At 47.7% G+C, this 23,379-nt stretch overlaps 1 protein-coding gene and 1 long non-coding RNA gene across 2 annotated transcripts in view; both read right to left on the reverse strand.

Moving 5' to 3' along the window:
• The window catches only part of LOC111259433 (uncharacterized), a 321,535-nt gene that overhangs the window by 133,704 nt on the left and 164,452 nt on the right, over window positions 1–23,379 (reverse strand). The gene's annotated exons all lie outside the window — the stretch shown is intronic.
• Window positions 5,600–10,125, reverse strand: LOC111259436 (uncharacterized). The gene is made up of 2 exons (XR_002679637.2): window positions 9,716–10,125; window positions 5,600–6,314 (listed from the first exon to the last, which is right to left on the reverse strand). It is a non-coding gene; the product is annotated as an uncharacterized LOC111259436 (long non-coding RNA).

The raw sequence follows: 23,379 nt of genomic DNA on the forward strand, positions 1-23,379 counted from the left end.
GGCGGCGTCAGGCCACTGAAGAGATGTGCTGGCTCGGTTTCGGTCTCTCGTCCGATCTGTACCCCCATTTGCCCCAGTGCTCTTCCCCGAACAGCTTCAGAAGGCGAGCGACCATCCACTAGCCTGATGCATGCCTAGCTAACTCCGTTGAAAAACTATCCGAACTAAAAAGCTACTGCAGCTTAGAACTTGCTTCTTCGGAACATAAAAAGTTTACTTGGTCGGTTGCTGCCGCCTGGTGGCTGGCCACTTCGAGAGAAGCAGACTTTGTGAGACTTTTTGGGGTCCAGGCAGACTTCTCGGTGCCTGGTGTGGGCCGCTTGGAAATAGCCCATAGCGTAAAGACTTTCTATTAGGGAACTTGGAAGCTACGTGAAATTCATATAATACTTATTTTGGCATCCAGTCAATCGTTAAGTGCTGAAAGTCTATTTTTTGAAATAATCTCCATTGGTGCAAGGTTCATGTCTTGGCTAATCGAACTGGGCCATAGTCGACAGAACAGGAAGACCCGTCATACGTGTGAGACCTTACTGGTCCTATCTGACACCTAGGTTAGGCAAAGGGTAATAAGGAAATTCAAGAGAAAGCATGGAACACTGCCTGCTCCTGCTGTTACTATTATTACTAATGCAAACATACGACTGTCACAACTACTGCTCCGTATAGTTTACCGTAAAGGATGGTTTACTGGTATTAGGATATTTGCAGGATCAACATTCTCAACTTCATTCTGTGACTTAGTGACTTTTGGCAAGCGACAAGAGCTTTTCGTTAGTATAGCAAAACAAATTAATCCCATTCACTTCGTTTACTTTGTTTTTCTCATTGTCATCACGGTGACGTTTGTCCTTATTATTAGAATTCCTGTTCCAGTGCAAAATTGGAAAAAAAAATTTTACCGTATTGGTATTATCTAAGTTCTCGTATCGGCTTTTTTTGACGTGGATTTAGAACAACCATGTACAGTCTACGTGGCCGATGCTCAAACACTTTTGCTTGTCGCAAAAATAGCTGAAAGGAAAATAGAAAGCAATTTTTGGGAGAACTTCAAGTTGGCTTGTCCGTTAAGGTGAGCCACACTTCACACTCGGAGACTCCGCTCATGGTAAAAGGCGATCTTGGCGTCCGCTCCTGTGGAAACTGCATGATATCGTCGCGGTCCTGAGAATATGGTCCAGCAAAAGCTATTGTACTACTGGCCGCATAATGCGCTTGAGCAGCACCGCATCTACTGTTACTATTACGTCATAAACAACATGTGACTCCCAAACGTATGTAGTCGGTGGCCGTAGGCGGACTGGTCGGACGGCGTGTACGACTATACTGAAGCTGGGGAAGCCGCTCTGCCTAAATCGCTTCGATCACTTCTCCGATATCCGCCGTTAAACGCCGCAGATGACGCCGGGCATCATGCAGTGCACAGGCGTCAGAAGGGCAACCGCAGTCGCCTCCGTCATTGCTGTTACGCATTAAACACGTTTGTTATGGTCGGCGAGATTGCACCGTCCAACTCAGTTATGCCATCATTTTTTCTGACCAACTGCAGTTAAATACGTTGTCGGCAGCGTATTGGCAGGCTATCCGTCTGCGTCGCATTTTGGGAAATTGCAGTACGCTGGGGACACCGAGTCCAGTTGAGTTGAGCTCTACGGAACCAGAAGCGCGATTTGAACCTGTTTCCGCGTTACTTTAGGAAGAAAGCGCCTTTAGATAGCGGACAATAGGGCGGATCCTGAATGCACAAAAGTATTCGATGATGGCTAAGGTCGTTGGTGCAACAGGCAGGCATGGCGGTTGCGGTCCCGGAAGGATCTTTCTCGAGCACCAACGCCAGCCGGATTCGTCCTCAGCCATATTTTGAGTCCGTATATGAAAGCCAACAGCATTATCCGGCGGTGCCGGTTGGTAGCTGCAAACAGACGAACACGTTCCTCTGAACAACCAGCAATGAACCCCTGAGAAGCCGAAATTACTGCTGTGGGTAACATTACCACTGCAACCACAACGATCCGGTTGCGGCCACGGTCTTCGGATGGTCTCGATTCTCAATTCTCTCTTATGGCCTTTTGTCCGATTCCCCCCTCTCTCTTTCTGTTTATATTTATTTCTTTTTAACCAACTCGCGCTCCCTTTTCCGCACGCTAACGTTTCGTTTTCATTTTCGCCGGCAGGTTACGGGTGTCCGCGAAGAAAAAGACGGGCTTGCCTTGACTTCGGTCAGCTGGAAGCAGCTGAGACATACATGCTGCGACAAACTGTACGTACTTCCTCGATTTCCCATTATTGGTATGGTCCTTGCCGTCGTTAACAGCGTTAAAGAAAACTCGCTTTACTTGCTCCGTTTCCGCGAGATAGGACTTGCCCGGTTTGCTGTTTCTTTCGTCAAAAGTCATGTGTCAAGCAACGGCCTTCCAGAGTCCCTTGAGGCGGCTAAGAGCTACAAAGTGATGGCCAAGGGCAGCAATACGGTCACTGCTAGCTCAGGCACTCGGTCCGGAATCTCAGTATATATGTGTCTCGCGCAATATACATGAGACATAGACCCACAAGCGTTTTTTTCACAGATAGATACTTTCATCGAGCCACCATTCAATCGCCAAATAGGAAAATATCCGGGGTAGAAAACACCCACCCGCAACACTCGCTCCGTCCTATATTCTGCCACATTCCGATTCGCGCTTATATCATCATCACCTGTCACTGAACACTAGCCATATTGGCAGCATCCTCGCCCTATTCCTCTTTGCTCTCTTCTGCTTGGGCTCCTCATGCCCAGAACACTACTACTACGACCGCTGCCGTTACTCGTAGGACTTGTACCGTAACTGGCGCTGGCCGAACGCAAATCGCTGGTTCGGTTGCTCTCCCGGCAACTGCCTTACTCGTCTGCCTGCTTGCCTATTCACTGGTTCCTAGCGTACGTTGGCTCCTGCCTAACTTTTCTTGCAAGCTTCCAGAGACGCCGTTCCTGCTGTTCACCATCGTTTCGCGCTACTTCCATCACGCCATGAAAGCTGCCATGCACCGATTGCGATAAGCATGAAGGGGCTCCCATCGGGCAGACAGCAGACAGCCTTTTACTCCAGTTGTCCCTAGGCTGCTCATAGCGGTACTAGTAAATAGTGGCGACGACAGCATCAGCGGTGGTCGTGGTCCCAGTAGGGGCAGCGCAGCCGCCGCCTCCGAATTGGCCGTTGATATAACAGTAGCGGCAAAAGCAGCCGGGCTGATGCTTGCCGGGGGCCACGATAAGACCTCGACACCCGATTGAAGCGGTAGCAGAAGAGAAGGCAAAAGACACAAAGAAAACCGGCGGGCAAGCTCGAAGCGCCAGGGGTCGGCCCAAGCGAAGCGGAGGGAAGCAAAGCTAAAAAGGCAGCGATGGAAAAACGGAGCCTTTAGAACGCGAATGAAGCGGCAGCGAGGAACTGTCGCTATTAGTGCTGCTCGCGGTAAAGCCATTGCCGCCGGGTGTTGTCCGGGGTCGACAAGCTGACTGGACCTCGCTGACCGCCGTCTGTCCGGGGGTGCCGCACAAGATACTCACCGTATTCCTTCAATCATATTACGGCGGCAGGTATAGAGGCAGGAGTAAGGCTTACACAGTCGCAAAGTGGCACACAGGTGGACGAGGGCTGGCCCGCAGACTCCTCAACAGCTATTCGCCGGCCGGTTTTCCCTTTAACGGGAGAGGTCTATGGGAGTCGGTGGGACAGAGGGGCAATGCGGTTGAACAAGGGAGGTCGCCAAAGGCATGTCATTACGTGAGACTCTGCTGGCTGCTCACGAGCCGCGGAAGAGACCACCTTAGGACATTGACGACAGCACCATGCACAACCGCTGTCGAAACAGGACGCTTGTTGAGCCCGATGGCCTGATCTTCCATGGTCGTTGCACACGATTACTTGCCTTTCGCGTACCACCTTGGCCAGACCTTTATTTTGGCTCAGCCGCATCCGGTGTCCTACCAGCTACTGCTATGACTGCGGGTGGTGCTTTGTGGCCGGTATTGAGTCTACACGCGTAAGAGGAAATATCCGAGATTCCCTTTGCTACTTCCAAAGCAAAAGCCGCTGCTACCTCTGCAACCTCCGGCAGCGGCTGTAGTCGACTCGACCCCATTGAGTCGTTATTTCGCCTGGTGTTCTAGGCAGGCGACGGCTCACACAGACCAAAGCAAATCAGGCCAAATTTTGGGTTTGTAACTTAGAACTAATACAAGAAGCCGCCAAACTCTGTAGCACAAGCTATTCGAAATAATCGTTATATGTAAATATCGTTGGTCTTCTACCGCCAAAGTCCCACCTATACGGATCTCGCCATTCCTCTGACCATTATCACTTAGAATTACAGTACCGCCCGCATAACCCAATTCAATTAAACATCATGCTATCCATCAGTGTTAGACCTGATCGAGTTTAGACCGAGTTAGATTGGCTTCTCTGGGTGTTGTTCTAGATGGAGGCAGCGATTCCATTCTCAACGTAGGTGCTAAACACACATAAACCATCATCCGTGGCCCATTTTTTGACACCCGCGACATCGAGCCCACTTCACACTAGAGAGACTAATGATGCAGTCGGTAGGCTAGCAATGCTGACCCAACTCTGCTCACACTAAGGAATCATAGAAGTGTGCTAAAGCTATCACGCGTTCCTTTGACCGGTTTTGCTGCAAATCCGATCATACATTGCGCTATCATAATGGGTTGACCTAACGTAGCGAAGCAACGCCGCGAAGTGCTTTTTCGTATAGATATTGTAGCGAAAGGGTTGTCACTTTGCCATCGAGGTGTTTGAGTCACAACTGGCAGCAAAGAGTTGGCAAAACATGGATCTTACAAGTGCCTAAGAGTAGTTGTAGTCAATAATTATTCTTAGATTTAAAAAATTTTTCATTTTTACTTTGCTTGCACAATAGATCACCTTGGAATCTGTTCTTACGTTTAGGTAGCTCAACTACCTGGGTCCTGACCAGCTTAGGTTTTTACTTACTCACGCTGTGAGATTTTTCGAGTCGAATTCGAACTGTGGCGTTGATATCCCTATAGGCCGCTTCCTCTGGGGGAAGTATTTTTTCGTAGTAGTAGTTTTTCTAGTACCGTAGTTGGCGTAACGCCAAACGTCTAGGTGGTTGCACACTTCGATTAACATGAAAGCTACATCAAACTAAATAAATATGAAGTAATTTTTGGTTACCATTGAATCATGACATTGTTATGAGTGAAGTTATTACTGATAGCTTTGTTACTTCCGCTGTTACTGCATCTTCATAATTATGCCTACAAGGGGACAGGCTTTACAGACATGTATACACCTGCTTCTAACAGGTTTACTACAAGTAACTAAGCAGCTAACGATGTCGACATATAGCGCAGATACGTACGCAATACGCGAGCTGCCCGAACTAACCCAAAAACATTTTTGCCACAGATGCCCACTACACTATCACGATTTTTCAAAGCATTAGCGAATTTCTACAACTCTGACCCTCCACTCAACACATACATATAGCTATAGCTATTACAACTAGCTTGCACAAGGTTTCTGTTTGAGTACTAAGCCGCAAACCAACCAAAAAATAAAGGGTAACATCGTCCTTCTACGTTGGCAAGCCATTCATTTATTGGTTCGTGACTAATAACTAAAACATTGACATCAATTCTCAATTATCTCTAAGATGGGTTTCACATGCCGTCTTTTATTAGCGTCATTAAAACTTTCCTGCATCTTTCTTTCTTCCGTCACAGTCCCCTTTTGTCAACTACGAAGAATCATTTTTGTCAGCCTCGTATTTTACGCGCCCCTCACCCCAACGAGCTTTCCTAGACGAAAGCTTATAAGGCTCTGTTTAACTTGAACCGCCCTCCTTGTTGAACGCTCTCCACGTGATAAGAACACACTCTGCATAATAAAGAAGTGAACGAACTCTCTGGAATAAGACTATCACGGCTATTCGTTCTACCAGCGCTCTACTGACCACTACCGAACACCACAGTGGACACTCTGTCAGCCAGTTCGGGTTTATTATGGCTTCAACGTGCACCTTGGCCTGCAAAAAAACCAGCGACCAAGTGAACCCGGTGTTCCACGGCGGAAACGGGGAAGAATCCGTTGTTTTGGAATGGCTCGCCTCTTCGTTCACTTCTCTCCATTGTTTTCCGGGCTGTTCATTGCTCGAAGGAGACGACGTACTTGGCGGTAGGAAATGGCTGTGGTGTCAGTGTTAGCTGGCGGTGAGGGTGTTCTATGCTGCTTTTTTTCGTTGTAGCACCGCTTGATAGTCTGCTTGTCGCTAGACAACGATGGTTCCTGCAATATATTTTCGTTAGTCCAACGTACCCTTTCGTGCTGTGGGTGTCACAGGGAAAACAAAGTGAGCATAGGTGGGCTCTAACTGTCGCAAATCGCGAACATCCTACAACTTACAACGCCTCAATTCTCTGTGTGCATGTCCATTGTGAAGAAACAGTATGGCCTATGGGTTCCTTAATGTCTCCTGCCCTTGCCAGGCAGATGATTCTAGGTAAGCGCTAAGACGCTGAACAAACCGGCGACTACGATCGGCGACCAGTATTAAATAGACCAACAAGAAAGATATCAATGGACGTCAATAAGTACTGCGAAAACACGAGCACTTTGCTTTGCGGCAAAGGCTTGGCAAGAGGCTGGATAGAGCCGCGCAGACCTTTTTCGATCTCATCGTGGTCCAGCGAGATCCAGGCAGGCCTAAATACGATAAGAGACGGAGCCCACCGAATCTGTGTTGGTTGCTATTCCTAATCACATGTAAACAAATGGCGAACGAAAGCAGTGAGGGTGCTCGATCAGAGGTGAATGAGTCTCACTTTAATAGGCAAACTATATAGGCGGTAACGGTAGTCCACGTTGTCGCGTCATTCCTCGTCCACAAGATGGATCATCGATGTCCGTCACACTTTCGTTCTCTGCGGTTGCTGCGGATCTCCTACACAGCATACTTATCGCTCCGCTCCCTCTATACGCTGGATGTAAAAAAGGATTCGCCTGCGAAGTGAAGAGATCCCTGTAAAGATTCTTCTTGGATTAATGGATCGATTATCGGTTCCACCACCGATTGATAGGTTCGATCAGCCCGCCAGTAGTAGAATGAAGCGACCAGCAACGCCTCGAAAAGAAAAGCCCACCTCGAATGCAATGTGCTGTCAGAAGACCTGACGATTGTAGCGAATAAAACGGAGCAAGACTGAGCCCGGTTAGGATGAGCTGCTTTTAGCTGGCACGCTCCTACGGTGGGGTATACCAAGCAGGATCGCACTTATCGGCCGGCGATGAGGCCATGGTCGAGTAGGCAAGATCGCAGCCGGATTTGCTTTGCCCTCGGTGACCGTCGACGGATCAACGCCTAATTACGGGTGGTGCGTAGGCCCCCGAAGCAAGCGACTTGGCTAGCCTAAACGTTTTCACATGCTGCCACCCACATGGTCGAAGTTTATCGTCCTTTACCCAACAGCGAACCAAGGCCACCAAGGGCAGTAAAGCCTTCACCGACGCTATCGCTGCCACTCGGTATGGCCGCGTATCATAATAATTCCAGCTGTGCTCTGCTAAACGAAGTTCTAGGGAGCCGATTGCCGTATTAAAAGCGGGAAGCGCGAAATCCAAGCCTGCTTATTCAGGGTGTTTGAGGTTGCAAAGAAGATGCGGGAACAGGCATCCTTTCCTACTCAGCTGGCGCTAACTGGCACCGCTCTAAACGTCAGGCCTTGCTTCTTTCAATCCCGCAACGACAAGAGATAGGCCATCTAAGAAACTTGAAAATCTGACTGATCGCTGTCTGCGAAGGCCGTCAACGAGACGTCGTTGCGTAGTTCGTTCGACCGGTCCTACGTAGCCGCCGCCCGTCGTCCCATGCCGTCAACACACATTTCTTACTCGACTGGACTGCATGCAAGAAGCACTCATAAGATTTTCTGGGATACTACCATGTCAGACCATCACGCCTGGTACTGTTAATGTGTATAAAGTGAAACGACAAGTTGCAAACATCAGGAGTAGCCGCTGTTGTTGATGCTGTTGTCGTCGTTGTTACTGTTCATGCGGACCAATTTGTCGCGTCTCCTCCTCCTCCCTTTCGTAAAGTGGTGGCTTTATTCCCCGTCAGCGGTTATAATAGTAATAATAGCTGTAAAACTGCCAAGACGTTAAAAGTTTCGAGTCCCCTTAAAATTTCGACTCATCGCTTTCCCTCTGTCGACCAAGCACATAGTTGACTTTTCCGCAATGGCAACTAGCTCAGACTGACGCGACTGTATTGCGTCCATCTATCACCCATCAGGAGAACGGCATCCTTCTCCGTTTATTAACCGACCGACGAAACCCTCCACCGAGCGGTACAAAACCTCAGCTCGGCCTCATCCTTCGACACGGCACAATGCTCCCTGACCGAGCTTCGCCGCACCCATGAGGGCAACTTTGTGGGTAGAAACAATTACTAGAATGTTTCGAAGTCAACCGAAGGATTTAGTCACAAGTATTTAGGAGGCAATTTATCATTGCACAACAACACAGGCTTGATCCAAACCGCGATGCGTAAAACATAATTTCTACATATCGATAATAGATCTAATCAAAATAGAATAACCTGACACGCGAATAGGTAAGCGATTAGCTGGCCGTCCATGTATATTTGTTGCTGGTGACAGAAGGAAATCATCGTTGAGCTCATATATAGAGCCAAACGTTCTTCGTAGTTGCAGATTTACTATATAACATATATTGCTATTCGCATTATAGATGCTTTAGTCTTGTTTACTCACGCCACCCACCCAAAATATCAACAAACCATTGCATCTTTGATAGCCTCTTGTTCCCCTTCGTCTTCCCAACGCCGAATAGGGGCCATTGCCAATTTACTTGTTTCCCAATGACTAGCATATCTGACACATAGAAGTGTTTACCATTGGGCTTGCCGGATGCCCATGTTAATTTCATACATCTATACAGTTCAGTATCCCTTTGCGGAAGTTATACATTTCCAAAGTTGTACAGCGGATGGGTGCTTATTATACTATATGAGGAGCAAGATCGCGGTTTTATTCACCTGAGACTAATTTATCGGGTTCAAATGAACTTACCTGCAACAGAATAAAATGAAATGATGGTTATTACTATATTAATAATATATAACTATAGCTGTACAGAACCTATCATTCTAAACCGCTTGTATCACCATTTTAAAACACAAACAAAAATACTGCACAAATAGGTATGAGAGCTATTGAAAATGCTATATAGATTTGTCGTTAAGGTTATTACATTACAATTCTAACTTTACACCTCATTTTACCACAAAATATGGCCTTGAGTATGTATTCAAACAGATAATCACGGACGAGACCCTTGGGTACGATCCAGCAATACCTATAATACCTAGCATTAGCTAACATCAGCTAGACGAATGTACTGAATGCCCTCACTACAGTCGTTACTATAAGCTTTCTCTTGCGCGCCCTGTAAAGGGTAACGCACAGTCACACAGAAGGCGCCGGCTGGCACGCCTTAAGCAGCTCACGGGTTCCGTGACATTTGTCTTTAAAGGGTTGCACTGCCCCATTTCGCTAAAACACGTCTTCATTTGCTGGCTTGGTTTATGTACAGATCTCAGTCTTCGAAGCACGGTAGCGGGAGGAAAAGTGCACGGTAACTAAGTGTCATTATTAAAATATGCGCACCGACGTCGTCCTTCCACTTCTATCTGAGCCGGGCCTTCCTTTCCGAGCGAACAAAGAAGGCTTCATTGCAAAAATGGGGTTCACTGCCGCACACAACGGAATGTGGATTTCACGATTAGTATTCGCAGCGGAGTTACCCTCTGTGTAAGAGCCCCTGTCGCGGCCGGCCGCGCGGTGGTCCGGGTCTGTGCCTGTGTAGCGCGCTCTTCAACGGAACGTTGGCAGACAACAGGCAGCAATAGGACTGACAGAAAAGAGCGCAGTAGCTTCACAGCGGTCGAGCGTATTCAGCGCACAAGAGTCATACACGTAGGGATGGTGGGCGCGCTTCGTTGTATGCTGCAGGCAGAAGGACTGAGGAACGCGTATAAGCATCACTACTCGAGTGCCAATAGCGAGGCTGGGGTCAGGTCCACAGGTCCATTGAGCCAAGCTAGAGGCAGCTTTTTAATGGCTTTTAAACAACCGTGTTGCCTTCTTTCGTGGGAGAGGAGTAAGCGAGAGAGAAAGTTTGTGCCTGGGAGAGGGAGGGAGGGAGGCTAGCTTTCGCTAGCAGCTGACTTGGCTTGTGGCTTGCCGCCTACCATCCATTCGGACAAACAGGCTCGACTGGCAATATTCGACGCCCTGTCACTGGCTAACCGCTCGACGGTCGACGCATCTTTTTCGCGAGTCAAGCGTGGCCTGGCCTCAGAGTCGACAGGCCTCTGGGGAGATGGCACGAAAAATGTTCATGCAATGAGAATCCTTGGGCTGCATTTGTATGTCTAGCTGACGGCGCATATCAATCAAGTCTTGATCATTGCGGGACAGAATCGACCCGGTCGGGCCTTTTTACCGACATCGTCGTTGTCACCGGTGCTCGGCTTTGTCCCCCTTTGCTCCGTCTTGCCCGCTTACTCGTACGTTCTTCGCCTTTAGCGACGATGGTTGGGGCAAGGAGACGCGTAAAGACGAAGCAAGGAAAGAGAGAACCAAAAGGCGATTATGCTCTTCATCTTCCATTCAAAAAGATCCGGCTGCTCTGCCACCGATTTAAGCAGTCAACCTTCAGACTACCACGAGGCCGCCTACTCTCCTATCCTTTCAGCTGCCGAACAAGCCAGTCGAGCGTACGTACCTCTTTTTGATCAACAGACGTTTTCCCTTCCTCGTCTAAGAGTCTTTCGAATAAAAGCTCACATACTCACATAAAGACTTCGAAACAACTACTCCAACGGCAGCAGCAGTAAGGATTCTGGCGCAGATAATTCGCACGTTGTCATCAAGATGGACCTCTTAGGATTGGTTGGGCCGAACAAGCTGCAGTTAATCCCGAGGCTGGCAAACGAAAAAGCAAAATACAAGCCAGTGCAGAGCGATACGGTCCATAGGCCTCCAGGAAAAGCGAACGTTAGCTCGCTAGGTTAGCTAAGTCACGTTGAAGTGGCGGTAGAAGGAAACTTAATTTGAACGGGAGATTCCCACTCACCAGACACTGCTGTCGTTTCTCCACCTTCACCTAGTCAATCTCAAGTACTTCGCTTTCCAGAGTAAACTCGTTTATTACCACTTGTGTGTACCCCGAAGTACCAAATTGCCGACCACCGGTTATTCACGAGTTCCCGATCCCTTGAAGACATCTTTGAACGTACGCCCCAGCCACTACTATCATCACTGCAACGGACGTTGCAGCATATATAAAGACGCACACCCTTTTCTCTCTCTCTCTGTTTCACTTTACACAGTGCGACGCGTATGGGTGCAGCCGATAAATCGAGGCCGATACGTTTGTTCGTTGTGTATACGTTTTCAGTGCGCTTCCTTAAGCACCGCTGGCTACGGTGCCGGAAGTTGAAAGCCTACCGGTTTACATTGTCTGACCGCTGACTCTAAGGACAGTTGTCGTTGAGGCCTTTTCTCCCCCAAGTTATAGCGAGTATCCTGATTACAACTGAAACTACGCGAGCTGGACGACCCCGCCTTATGCGGTGTCCTGTCGTTGCGTTGTACTCAGGCGTTTTTTAACGCACCCAATCGGTTGGTGGCCATTGTCTTTCGCTGCAGACAAAGACATTTGCAATTCTGATGAGCTGCTCCTTGCGCTAGTGGTGGCTCCTCCGCTTGCTCGCCCTACCCCACACAGGCTTGGGGGTTCTCACTTCAAGATGGCTTCACCAGCTTCGTTCTGTCCAGTCACTTTGCGGCAGGCCGCAGCCCTCTTCCTCGACCCAGTGCAACTCATCACAGGTCTAACCGCCTCCCATTTTCACCTTCTAGACAGATTATGTTACAAACTATTTGGGGGATTAGGAACTCACTGTCTTATGCTTATCGACTCTAGTTGTCTACTACCATCTGGTTGAGAAGATTAGATCGAACGAAATGCGATAACCGTGCTTGAAACGCCGACTGAAGCCCGGCGCTATCTTAACGATCGATGGGATACTGGTCAATCAATTCGACAACGAGTGTCACCACGCCTACAGAGATGCGATATTAGCATTTCGCCTAGCTTTTGTGTATCAGTTATAGCAAAATGATACAAGTACATAATACTGTTTTGTTATCATATTGAAAGTAATATTAATAACAATAGTGGAAGGAAATAAAGTGGAATAACTTCGAGCATCTGCGCAATTGATACGCAGTTCTACTAAATGGTAATCAATATCAGCTTTCTACATGTCTATTATTATATAAGCCGTCTATAATAACATCCTTGATGAGGCGATCTTCAAGTTTGTATTACGTATACGGCTTGATGTATTAGAAACGAAGTTAAACGGCCTGTTCTAACGGCTTTCTCTCTATGTTTCGAGTTCTACTACGTTCGGTATCGGCGCTAGCAGCTTTTCGCTTATCATATTGCATAGAAACATTTTGCTGCTAATAAAAATAAGCGGTTTCTTTGAACTTCTGGCCTTACTCTTGAACATTACAGATATACTTGGGTTCGATTGATAGTGCACTACACTACGGTAAAAATCCCAATGTTGTCTGATGTAGCAGAATCTGTATACGCTAACCGTTAATTACATATTCACTCTGGCTGCATAATGGATCAACTTGACACCTGCTCTCACAATCAACTAATTTAGTTACTTGGGTCATAAGTGCTTCACCCTTGAAGATTCTTGACAACTTGTAGCTGTGAATCCCGGCAGGAAGCTATCCGCTGTATAAACTATCCATTATAAAATATGCTAGATCCTATCCGTAGTCAGTTCCAATCTAGTTTTAATCCTAGCTTCTCCATCAACCCAAGTACACTCCATTAATAGCAGAGATAACAACCACTGACCCGCTGCAATGACCCCACTGGCGTATATACCACATGTCATTTATTTTTTCGATAACAGTGCCCATTTTTGTCGGCTGCTGTTGCATTGTGGGGACTTCGATGCGCTTTAAGCACTCGCGGCCCGCAATCCAACAACGCACTGCACATTTCTAACTCCGCCGAGGTAGAAAGCAAACAAGTGAGTGCAAGTATGGAAACAACATCTCAAATACATGCTAGATCCATAGTAACTATCCTGTACACATATGGCGCAGTTTAATTACTTCATGAAAGTAATAAGTAGAAGAGATTATTCCAATATATTTTGCATTGTAAGATATCCTGACGTGGTTAACAGAATCCGACACGTTCTTATCGGGCCATTTTGCTACCTTCTATTCGACAGGGCAGTGCTCCTCTAGTCCCTTCTAACAAGGACGAGGTTGTCCTTTGCGTTTTACCATGATCTTCTATCGAAGTAGTACGACCCACGAAAACGCGAACAGGCTATGAGAACACCAGCCTGCTGAGTATGCCAGTCAAGCAACGCCAAACTACTCCGAGTTTGGTGACGGCTGCTGTTTCAGCCAGTATTATCGACGGCAAAAAGCCTTAATCTATCACCTGTGGCTAAAGGGGCCACAAAGAGTAGAGAGATTGCGGAGTTAGGAGCTGATGGTGAAATAAAGCCAGAGGTCATTTAGGGTATGCAGCAAGGTCCGGGGACTCGGTGTGAAATCTCGGGGCGCGCCTCACATAGAAAGCCTGAGAAGGTTTGGTCAGTGGGTAGGACAGGGAATCAAAGGGAGGTTGCGTTGCACTTGAAGCTATATAGACAGAAAAAGCAAGGAAAGGAGACTGTCTGCCTAAACCTTGGTGGACGCGGAAGCAAGAGAGCCTCATGTCATTTAGTGAACTCTGCTTGTAGCAGACATCTGCCTGTTCGTATCCGTAACGGGAAATAAGTTAATTTCAATGCCGCTAGTGATACGCCTTTCTTGGTGCTGCTCTAGCACTGCAACGTTACCGACTAGGCAAAAGTGGCCAGAATGCATAAAACCCCGTCGACTTGGATAATAACAAATTCGCTGGCGCGATATATAATTATGAAAATGAACCAATCTTGACTTGCTTAAATGGATCGTGCAACGTCTTACTCGCTAAGCGGAGCTTCTCGCTTATGACAAGGTTTCAGTGATTGGTCTAACCGAGAAGAAGCTATAGCCAAACTGTTATATTATAATGTCGGTCGTCATTATGTTATCATGCCGAAGACTCAGTCCCTTTTAAAATCTTCGAAGCTGGAAAGTCTCCTGTTTTGATGCGTTTTTTTTTGAACGCTTGCTTTGCCATTGATTCCTGTAAAATAGCGCTACCCTGCATGACCACTGCTGCAGTCAGACTCTCTCTTCGGTCCTAAAGATTAGGCGCCTTCCTATTGCTCGGGCAATGGACAATTTATTAAGACAAGACTGCTCCTCTTCGATGTTACAACAGCTTCTTTATCCCAAGTACTGCTGAGTGGCAGGCCAAATGCTTCTACAACTACTGTGACTATGGCTACAATCATTGTTGCTGTCACAGCTATTCGTCGCTTGAGCAAGTGAAGTTTGTTGAGGATCGCTGAGGGTAGATGTCAATGCCAACAGGCTGGCAGGGCGAAACGAAGCTACAAGAGACGCAAGTGTGCGTGAAATCAAAAAAAATTCTCAGAGAAACAACGATTGCGCAGCAGGCAGGAATGCCTTCAGTCGGAGCACTCAATTTGTGAAACAAGGAACGGGCTAACGCCGTGTAGCAGGAAAAGCGGAGAAAGGAGAACTAACCGGGATTGCTCAACGCTCCAAAACTTGGCATTTATTCTCGACTTTGCTGGCACTATCAGTATCGGCTATAGAAGATAACAAAGGGCGAAAGCAGAATCGCCCGTCTGCAGTAGCTCAGACTCTTTCTTTAGGTTTCTGGCTCATACGTTGTTCACATGGGGCCCCATCACAAGACCCCTAGATGGCTCTGTATTTCTCCCAGCCGTCCCTCGTGCTTTCCAGTGACAGGCTGACTCCTCTCTTGCGACCGGCGAAGGATGCGAGTCCTCGCCAGAGAAAGGAAGAGCAGAAACAGGGCAAGGACCCTGCAAGCCGGCTTTAGTACACAGCCTCAATAAACAGCCAGTACAATACAGAGCTGGCAAAAGCGAAAGCTAAAAGAGGGAGAAAGCCTGCCAATCAATGGATTTAACAGTTATAGTGCTGTGTACGGTAGTAACAGTGGCTCGCAGATGATATTCTTGGCAAAGCAGACGCTGGCAGCATTTAGGACAGCTCGAAAGCAGGGGAGAAAAATGCAATAAACATCAAACGACCCTCGAGGGTTGACGGCGCGCCAAACAACTAATTTGAAAAGTCGACCAACAAACCGATCTAAGATCGAGAGGGGCAAAAAAAGCAGGTGCCGACGGATTTGATTTGGGGAATAACGCCGGTGTCTGCTAAACATGGGACTGCCGGCTACTAATCGCGACCGGTTGCCAGTAGGGAACAGCAAGAAGTGAGGGCGCTGACAGCGCACAAAAATCCCATCACCTCAGTCTACTATATCATAATGACGAAGAAGATGAGCAACAATGCTTGTCTCGAAGACGACAAACAGGGTAAGATAGAGGTAGTAGTTCGGGAGTGAGGGAGAAAGAGGAAAGCAGAAGAGGTCAGTGAAAAAACTGTCCAAGACGAAGACAACGACAGCCGAAGTGACGACGTCTCCCTCATTTCGGTTCGTTAGTACGGATAGATGGTAGCAGCAAGGACGGCACCAAAACCACCAGACTGCCAGGATATGTAGACGTCAGTTTAGTAGTAGGTACTAAAGCTCAAGTTGACGATGATGGTGGTACGAGGTGTATGCGGAAGCTGTGAAGGAGCTTGTAGTCCGCATAGCGATAAACGCATGCGAAGCAAAGAGACGAACGAGAACAAGCGCGAAACAAAATGGACGCTTGAGGCAGGCTTATGCTGTGCTAGCGTCGTCTTAGTGCATCGCTACATGTCGACGGAGAGCAAAGAGTGGTCCGCAGATAAATAAGAAGACATAGTGTAAAAGCAAAATGAAGAGAGCATGATGGAGAACGAGTAACGAGAGAAGAATGATCTTGCGATTTTTATATTCTCACCAGCTGTTGGCATCGCTCTTTTCTCCTGTCTCCTAACCACCCGACCCCTCTCGTGCGTCATACGTTTGTCGTCGTCGCCGCTTGTCACCTAGTGCGCAGTAAGAATGAACGGGAGGCACATAAAGACCACATAAATAAAGAAAGGCCCGATCCTCTCTTCTTCACACCGCCCAGCGTCTACCCCTGCTTCTGTTCTAGAATGAAACCTATAACTCCAGCACTATGCAAGAAGGCCAGCAGCAACTACTGATTTCTCTCTGCAGCACGCGACTGGCTCTTCTTTGTTCCTTTTCGTACTGTACTTCTCTGCCTTCTCATTCAACGTCAGTTCAGGCCACCTTCGCCCCGCCAAAGCCAAGAACGTTCAGTGTGTGTCTTTCAGACAAGCGAGGCGGTAGTGGCGACGGACGCCAAGGATTATCAGCAAAGCTTAGCGGTGGCAAGACACAGCACAGGACTTTCGTCCACTACCAAGACAAGAAGAGAAGTCATCAAATGGCGCGGACGCGAGCAGAGTGTAACTGCTGCAAGCACCGTCAGGCAGTAACGAGGAAATGGAAAAGAGAAGAGGAACGCAAGAGAGAACAAAGCAAGGAGGACAATGGTGATAGCTACGGGGAACAGTGCCGCCGGAGCGCGTCGTTGACCAGGAAACAAACGAACAACGAATGAACGAATAAAGCAAGCAAGCAACTAAACAAAGGACGTGAGCAAAGCAGAAGACCTCCTCCGCCCCTCGGTCGGTCAGTTCCTTGCTTGACGAAAAGCCAAGCCGGGAGCTTGCCGATGGCAATACTTGCTAGCTCGATGGGCATTCCTAGTGCTCATTTTGCAAAACCATGTCTACATATGAGGGCTAGACTAGAGTGAGCGAAGGATCCCAGATGCGAAGAGAGTGATCTCCTTGTTCCTTCTTAGCTTCTGCCTTCGTCGCAGCAGTAAAGAAAGTCTTATCCTTAATACATTGACCTAAAGCTCTGCCTTTGCGTTGTTTCCTTCTTGCGCCCACAGAATAGAAGAAGGCAGCAAGCCGCACTAGGCCAAGCTCAACTGCTTCCCGCCTAACTAACCGATCGACCAAGCAGCCACCCTTGCTTGTTTGCGCTTCATTGTTCATCCACCGTCAAGACCGTAAAAGACCCAGCCAAGCTGGAGACGAGGTCCTGGACCGCTTGGGTGGATCGAGTAGGCAGAACTAGCGCCCAACGTATCGGTTTGAGTAGAAATAGAAGCAGGCAGGTGCCAATGGTAGAACAATAAGAAAGGTAACCGAACGCCACGGAGAGGACGGGTAGGACAGTAGGACAGAGGCCCCTGCACGAAAAAGCGCATGCCGCAAGCAGGACGGTGATCAAACTTGGACTTGGCCATGCTGAGTCAAACTGAGTGGAGCAGGCAAGAGCACGAAGCGACCCCGAACGTTGAGTAAGCGCAGAGCCGACTGCTGGTTGGCTATATCCTGCTAGCTAACTCCTGGTCGCCTGTTCACTCGTCCACAGCTGACGTATGACACAGCGTCGGCTACAACGGCACCAGCAACACTAACAGAAGCAGCACGTAGAAGATTGCACTTTGTCCGTCCTTCCATTATCCGTTCCTCTGGTCTCCCGCTCACTACCGCCCCCCTATGAACGCCTCGAATGACCGAAGCAGCCAAGGAACGAATAGGTCCAGCCAAATATCACATCCCAAGCAGCTTCCTTGCCGACGCTAGCGGTTCTGTGCACTAGGTTCACTCACTGTATCTGGATACAGGGGCAGGTAGCAGTAGCAGCACGAGACTCGAATATAGATCATCGTCTGCTCCCCAGAAACACTCCCCTGACCGGTCAGCCTCATGCGGACACACACGCCCTGCCCATCCGCCTGCTGCGCTAATACCTCAAAGTCAACAGTGGACAGGTAGCTGGCGGCGGAAGCTGCTGAAGGCGGTAGGCGAAGCCGGAGGCTAACATAGAAAAGCTGACAGCCAGGCAGACGCTAACGGCGAATAACAGGGGCGTAGAGGTGATGGCTGTGGTTAAACTTAAAGCTGCGAGGTGTACCCGCAGAAATGGCGGGTGAAATGATGAGAAAAAAGAAAGTATGAGAGTAGGCTGGCACAGGCACTGAGACTAAGCGGAGCACAGGCGTTCACTCAGTGCTTACTGTACTTTCAGGCAAGTCGACAACCGAGAGGGAGCATGCAGTAGTTGGATAAGAACCGTTGTTTTCCTCCATCTCTTTTACTCGGTCTGCCTTTCCGCGCTCCATAAAACTGAAAGATAGGATCACGTACTCTGCACCACTTTCCTGTTCCAGTCTTTTACCTTCTGCCGCCGTTTCTTGCAGAATGAGATGGGAAGTGAGACGAAGCTTTTGGATATACGAAAGCAGGTTGAAAGCTGCGAGTAAGGCAAGAGCAAACGGAAGCTGAGACCTCAGTTGCAGTATCAACTACATAGGCACCGCGATCCGCCCCACTTAGTGCTGCTTTTCCGTGGCGGTTTCTGCAGCTTTTCGGCGTTTCGATTACTGTGCGACAGGCGGATACGCGAGATCAGTCGCTATAGTTATTGTTACTACTCGGATAACTTCCCGTTAGTGGACTTTCTACTAGCATGTTTGTCTTTCCGTCCTCCTCCTCTGCTTCTTTTTCCTTCTCTATCCTTGTACCTCTGACCCCTCAGAAAACGCTTACTGCACAGACTTGCTTCGGGTACGTAAGGATGTCGGTGTACTGACGCTCACGTGGTGTATATGTGGACTACCATTATAGTACCCCAAACAGCATAGCAGTCACAGGAGAAAAGTCGCCTGGTCGCCATTTTTAGTACTACGTGGTTCCTTAGGAAAGGGTGTTTCTCTTGTCGACTACAACCGACCGCCTCTGGATATATCTACACCCGCCTGTTTCGGTTTGCCGTCACCCATTCTCCAATCCCACTACTCCATCTCTATCGAAACGAAGCAGGTGCCAAGAAGAACTGAAGAAATATCAAGGACCAGTTGGCAGTGGCGCCAAGGTCAGCGGTTGCGGGGATTGCTGCTGCTTCTAACAATGGCCGCTCCTTTTACTGTACTAACTCGAATCACGCTTCACTCACTTCGATTTCATTACTCTGTACGGCCCAGTGTAAAACTGTATATGGAAGAGAAAGCAAGCCTCGTGTCAGATTTGCCTTCCTTTAAGTATATAACCGTGTTATATTGCTTGAGCTAGGATACGGCACACCCCTTAAGCTATTGTTTTTTACTGATACCTGTTGGTTTTATAGGAAAATGTATTAGACATTTGTTCTAACGTACAACAACTAACATGCCCAATGATACATACCATTCACGCGTTGATATCATTGGTACACCACATAGTTCGGTATAGAGGATGTCAAGTGACGAGCTATAGGACATGAAACACAATGGGCATATATTATGGCACACATAATTTTTATTAGCAGTTTACTATGTGTCGTATACGAAAGGATGAGGAGCTGTTTTGACATTAACTGAATTGAATCCGATTGGGAGAGTCCCAAAGTATCTCTTTAGTCTAAATGAGACGGGTAAGGCATATGTGGGACAATAGGGTGTTATACTTTTAACTGTAAGGTGACCTAATTAATTAAAAACGGCCGTTAGCTAACAAGAATTTCTATTTCGAGAAGACAAAGCAGATTCCTTTAATGTTGTCGGCCAAAACAAGTTCTAGAATGTATATATTGTTAATCATTCCAGTGAAGCTGTGAGTATTGGGCTAGAAAATTCAAACGCTATAAAACATATGTCCGAATGAAATTAGCCCACTAAAGCCCAACCATGTCCCGCCTCTTATACGGTATCATAAATACGCTGCCTGAAATGTCTGCATTGTATTGAGCTATTAACCTACCGATTGCCTACAGACCCTGTAGACCGAACAAACAAGCCGAGCAGATTCGCGAGCCGAGAAATCTGCTGAGGGAGTGGGCCTTCCGCTGATAGTTTCACCGAAATAGACTTTGACCAGCCCTATTCGTTCTGTTGTTTGTAACCTATAGGGTACTCGTTTAGAATGCGAATTAACTTACACTTCATATGTAGCCTAGTTCGCACAAGATACTTGATACGCTTTCATATCCATATTTTTTTTTTCGTATATACTATATTGATATCAATAAGAATGAAATATATCGTTTCCAATTACGGAACCAGAAACCAACTCAGCGACGTCCTCACGACATAACACCGACAATTGGCTAAGCCACATTATCCGACGCTGTCAACAACTAATAACCTACCCCAGCTTCACTTGCCAACCTCACGTACATTTTGCAACTTTTCCCCGGTAGAAAGGCGGCCGGCAGAGTGCCAACTTGGCTGATCCAGCACCCGGGCGAAGGTAGCAGAAAAGAAGTCGAAGCGAAGGAAGCCTGCTTCAGCCAAGGCAAAGGGTTTTATTCAAGACGTTTGTATGCTATGGGCATCTCGAAGCTCCATGCACCAATACGTGCCTGTCGTCATTTGGCCTTGCCACTGTCGTAAAGCGGTAAGCCGATTGGGGATCCTTTCGGGCGTGACTAGATCCTCAACATAGATCCCCGACGCTGCCTGTTACTACATGAGTAAACAGCAAGTCAATCCATTGTCAGTAAGTCAGCACTAGTTCTTGGATCGTCGTGTTAGCACAGAGCAGGTCAAAGCGGATCTTCTAAACAACCACCACCATCGTAGTTCACATAGTAGTTCATAGTGTTTCCGTCCCTGAGAGCAAAGTGAGGTCTGTGCCGCATATGGCATAATGATCTTTCGGTCAGTGGCTTACCCTCTTGCTCATTGGTTTCATTCAGCCTCTATCTTACTCTATCTGTTTATTTCATTTGTAGTCCTCCCTGTTCACACTATCTGCAGCAACGTTGACTGCTGCTGCTGTACCCCCAATTGTGAAATCCAAACCAACAACCTGATTTATCGCTTTGCTCGATCTGGTTAATCAGTTGATATAGAGTTGTAGTGTCATGTTAAATTTGAGGACCAGAGCATTTGAATAGCCTTCGCCATGGGGTGTTCCTTAACCCTTTCTCCTATCAGAAAGTATACGAGAAATGTAGAAACAACAAAAAAAAGGCTGCTCCGCGGACGGCACCGAAACATCGTCTTGATCATTAATAAAACCACTACTCGTAGATGGCTACTCTTCCTTGTTCGCGGCATGCGATATACTCTACGGCTGATTAGATCCCCGCCACCAACGATTTTGTATCCCACGATAAAAACCCGCAATGTTTAGGCAGGCAGTATTAAAACTGGATAGACCAACGTAGTTGAAAGAAAGGTAGCGAACTACTTCACGAAGTAAACACGAGCCCAGAAGGCCCCCGACCAGCTTTTAGGACTGGAATAGTACCCCGGGAGAAAAATAAAGGACGAGACCTATGAAGTAGGGATGGGAAAGCTGCTCGTGTAGGCAGAGGATAGATGGATATACAAACAGAAAGAAAAAAGACAACGGAATAAAAAAAGACCACGATGCATAGGATGAGGCGGAAAATACGGATAAAGAAGGAAGTTCTACACGAAGTTATTGACAGGGAACAAGGTGGGAATGCACAGATAGCCTGGCTGCCAGTGTAATTGTCGAACTTCATCAAGCAACTCTCTCCATATGTCTGATGGGGCGGATAGTAAGACGAGACGAATCGGTGAGGCCCGGCGTAGTCAGTGATGTTGCCGAGCTCCATCATCCATTTCCAAGGCCGCCATTGCCACTCTGAATCTAGCTAAATCGGGAAAAAGTCAGTGATCTAAAGATTCTTCTTAGCGTCTCCACCGGATAAATAATACATGTGCAGTCAGGGAGGGAACATCTACCACAGAGTAAATGTGGACCGAACAGTTAGGAGTTAAAGGATGCAAACCTGATGGCCTTGCACTGTGGGCGACAGTAGAGCCCACCTGACTGTTTGTTAAAGGGTAGCTCACAGTCAAAAAAGTATTCGGCGGTTGGCGGAAAGAGGAAGGCTAAAAGGTAAAATTCAATCACAAGTCAATAAGTTGCTTTGATCTATACACTCTACTCATAACCGTATTCATAACTTTATATTCTTGTTCGTCTGCCTAAAGATGAGACGACGGTAACTCGAGCTTTTAGACCCAACGAGCGATCGCAGCGCCGCTCGTTCTACGTGTCTGATCCATGTATCTGCAACAGCGTTTCCAACTCTTTCTTCACTACGTTTCCGGCCTACTTTACTCACTTGGACAGCACCGCCCAGAAACGGTATGTAGAATCGGGGCTCATTTCACTTACTTCCCTATTAATAACGACGATAGCGCTATTGCTATCCCTGTTACTACTCCGTTTACACGCAGAGTTACTCCTCTGCATGTAAATGGAAGAGTAGGAAAACGGGGCGGCGAGACGGTTGTGTGGACAAAAAAATGCGTGTTTGAGAGAGAGAGAGAGAGAAGGAGACGCGAAAGACGAGGGGGTAAGGGTCTTGGAGATTGGAGAGATGCCACTATAGGTACTTTGGTTTGGTTGAGAGCAAAGAGGAGATAGAGGCAGTGGCCCCAAATTCGTGCCGCTCTTGAGCAGACCTACTATCCGTTTTTACGAAGCCCACCATCCGCCCATCCTACTCGGCCACCAACATTACAATGCATTTCTACTGCACTTTTTTCTCGCTGCAGCCTCTGCTCAGTTCAATATATTTTGGGCTCTCGGAGGAACCCATTCACAGCGAGCCAAGCCAAATAGTTCGTGTGATTTGCCAGCGGCTATGCCACGACGCGGCGACAAAGTGCTTTTCCTTCTTCTCTTCCCCTGCTTGCTTCATGAGGGGCAAAATGCTGATCGGCCAACCAACTCAATTTCTAACGGTCCCTGCTACGCCGAGCGGAAGCCTGCAGGAGATACGGCGGAGACGAAATCTAAAAATTGAAGGACTGCCGTGTGGAGCACGTGGCAGCGGCGGCGCGAATAGAGATGAATCTGCACGGCCGACGCAAATGACAGTAAGAGCGCATAAGCAGGCCGACACTCAGTTTTGAACAAAAAGTTCCGGTTCCCATATTTCACCCCGTCATTCTCATCAAACGGTCTTACACACCATACACGCGTGCACGCATACATACACAAGACTTGTTTCCGGCGTGCGGCTTGCTGCTTACAGCTATTGCAGCCTATGCAGAAAATGCACCAATGTGCGCATATTATCTTGGTATGAAAATAAAACGAAAAGAGTTCTGTAGCTCTCTATCGACTCAACTGAAAGTAAA

The sequence above is a fragment of the Varroa jacobsoni genome, unplaced genomic scaffold (assembly GCF_002532875.2).
Source record: "Varroa jacobsoni isolate VJ856 unplaced genomic scaffold, vjacob_1.0 scaffold_330, whole genome shotgun sequence".
In the NCBI taxonomy this organism is placed as follows: Eukaryota; Metazoa; Arthropoda; class Arachnida; order Mesostigmata; family Varroidae; genus Varroa; species Varroa jacobsoni.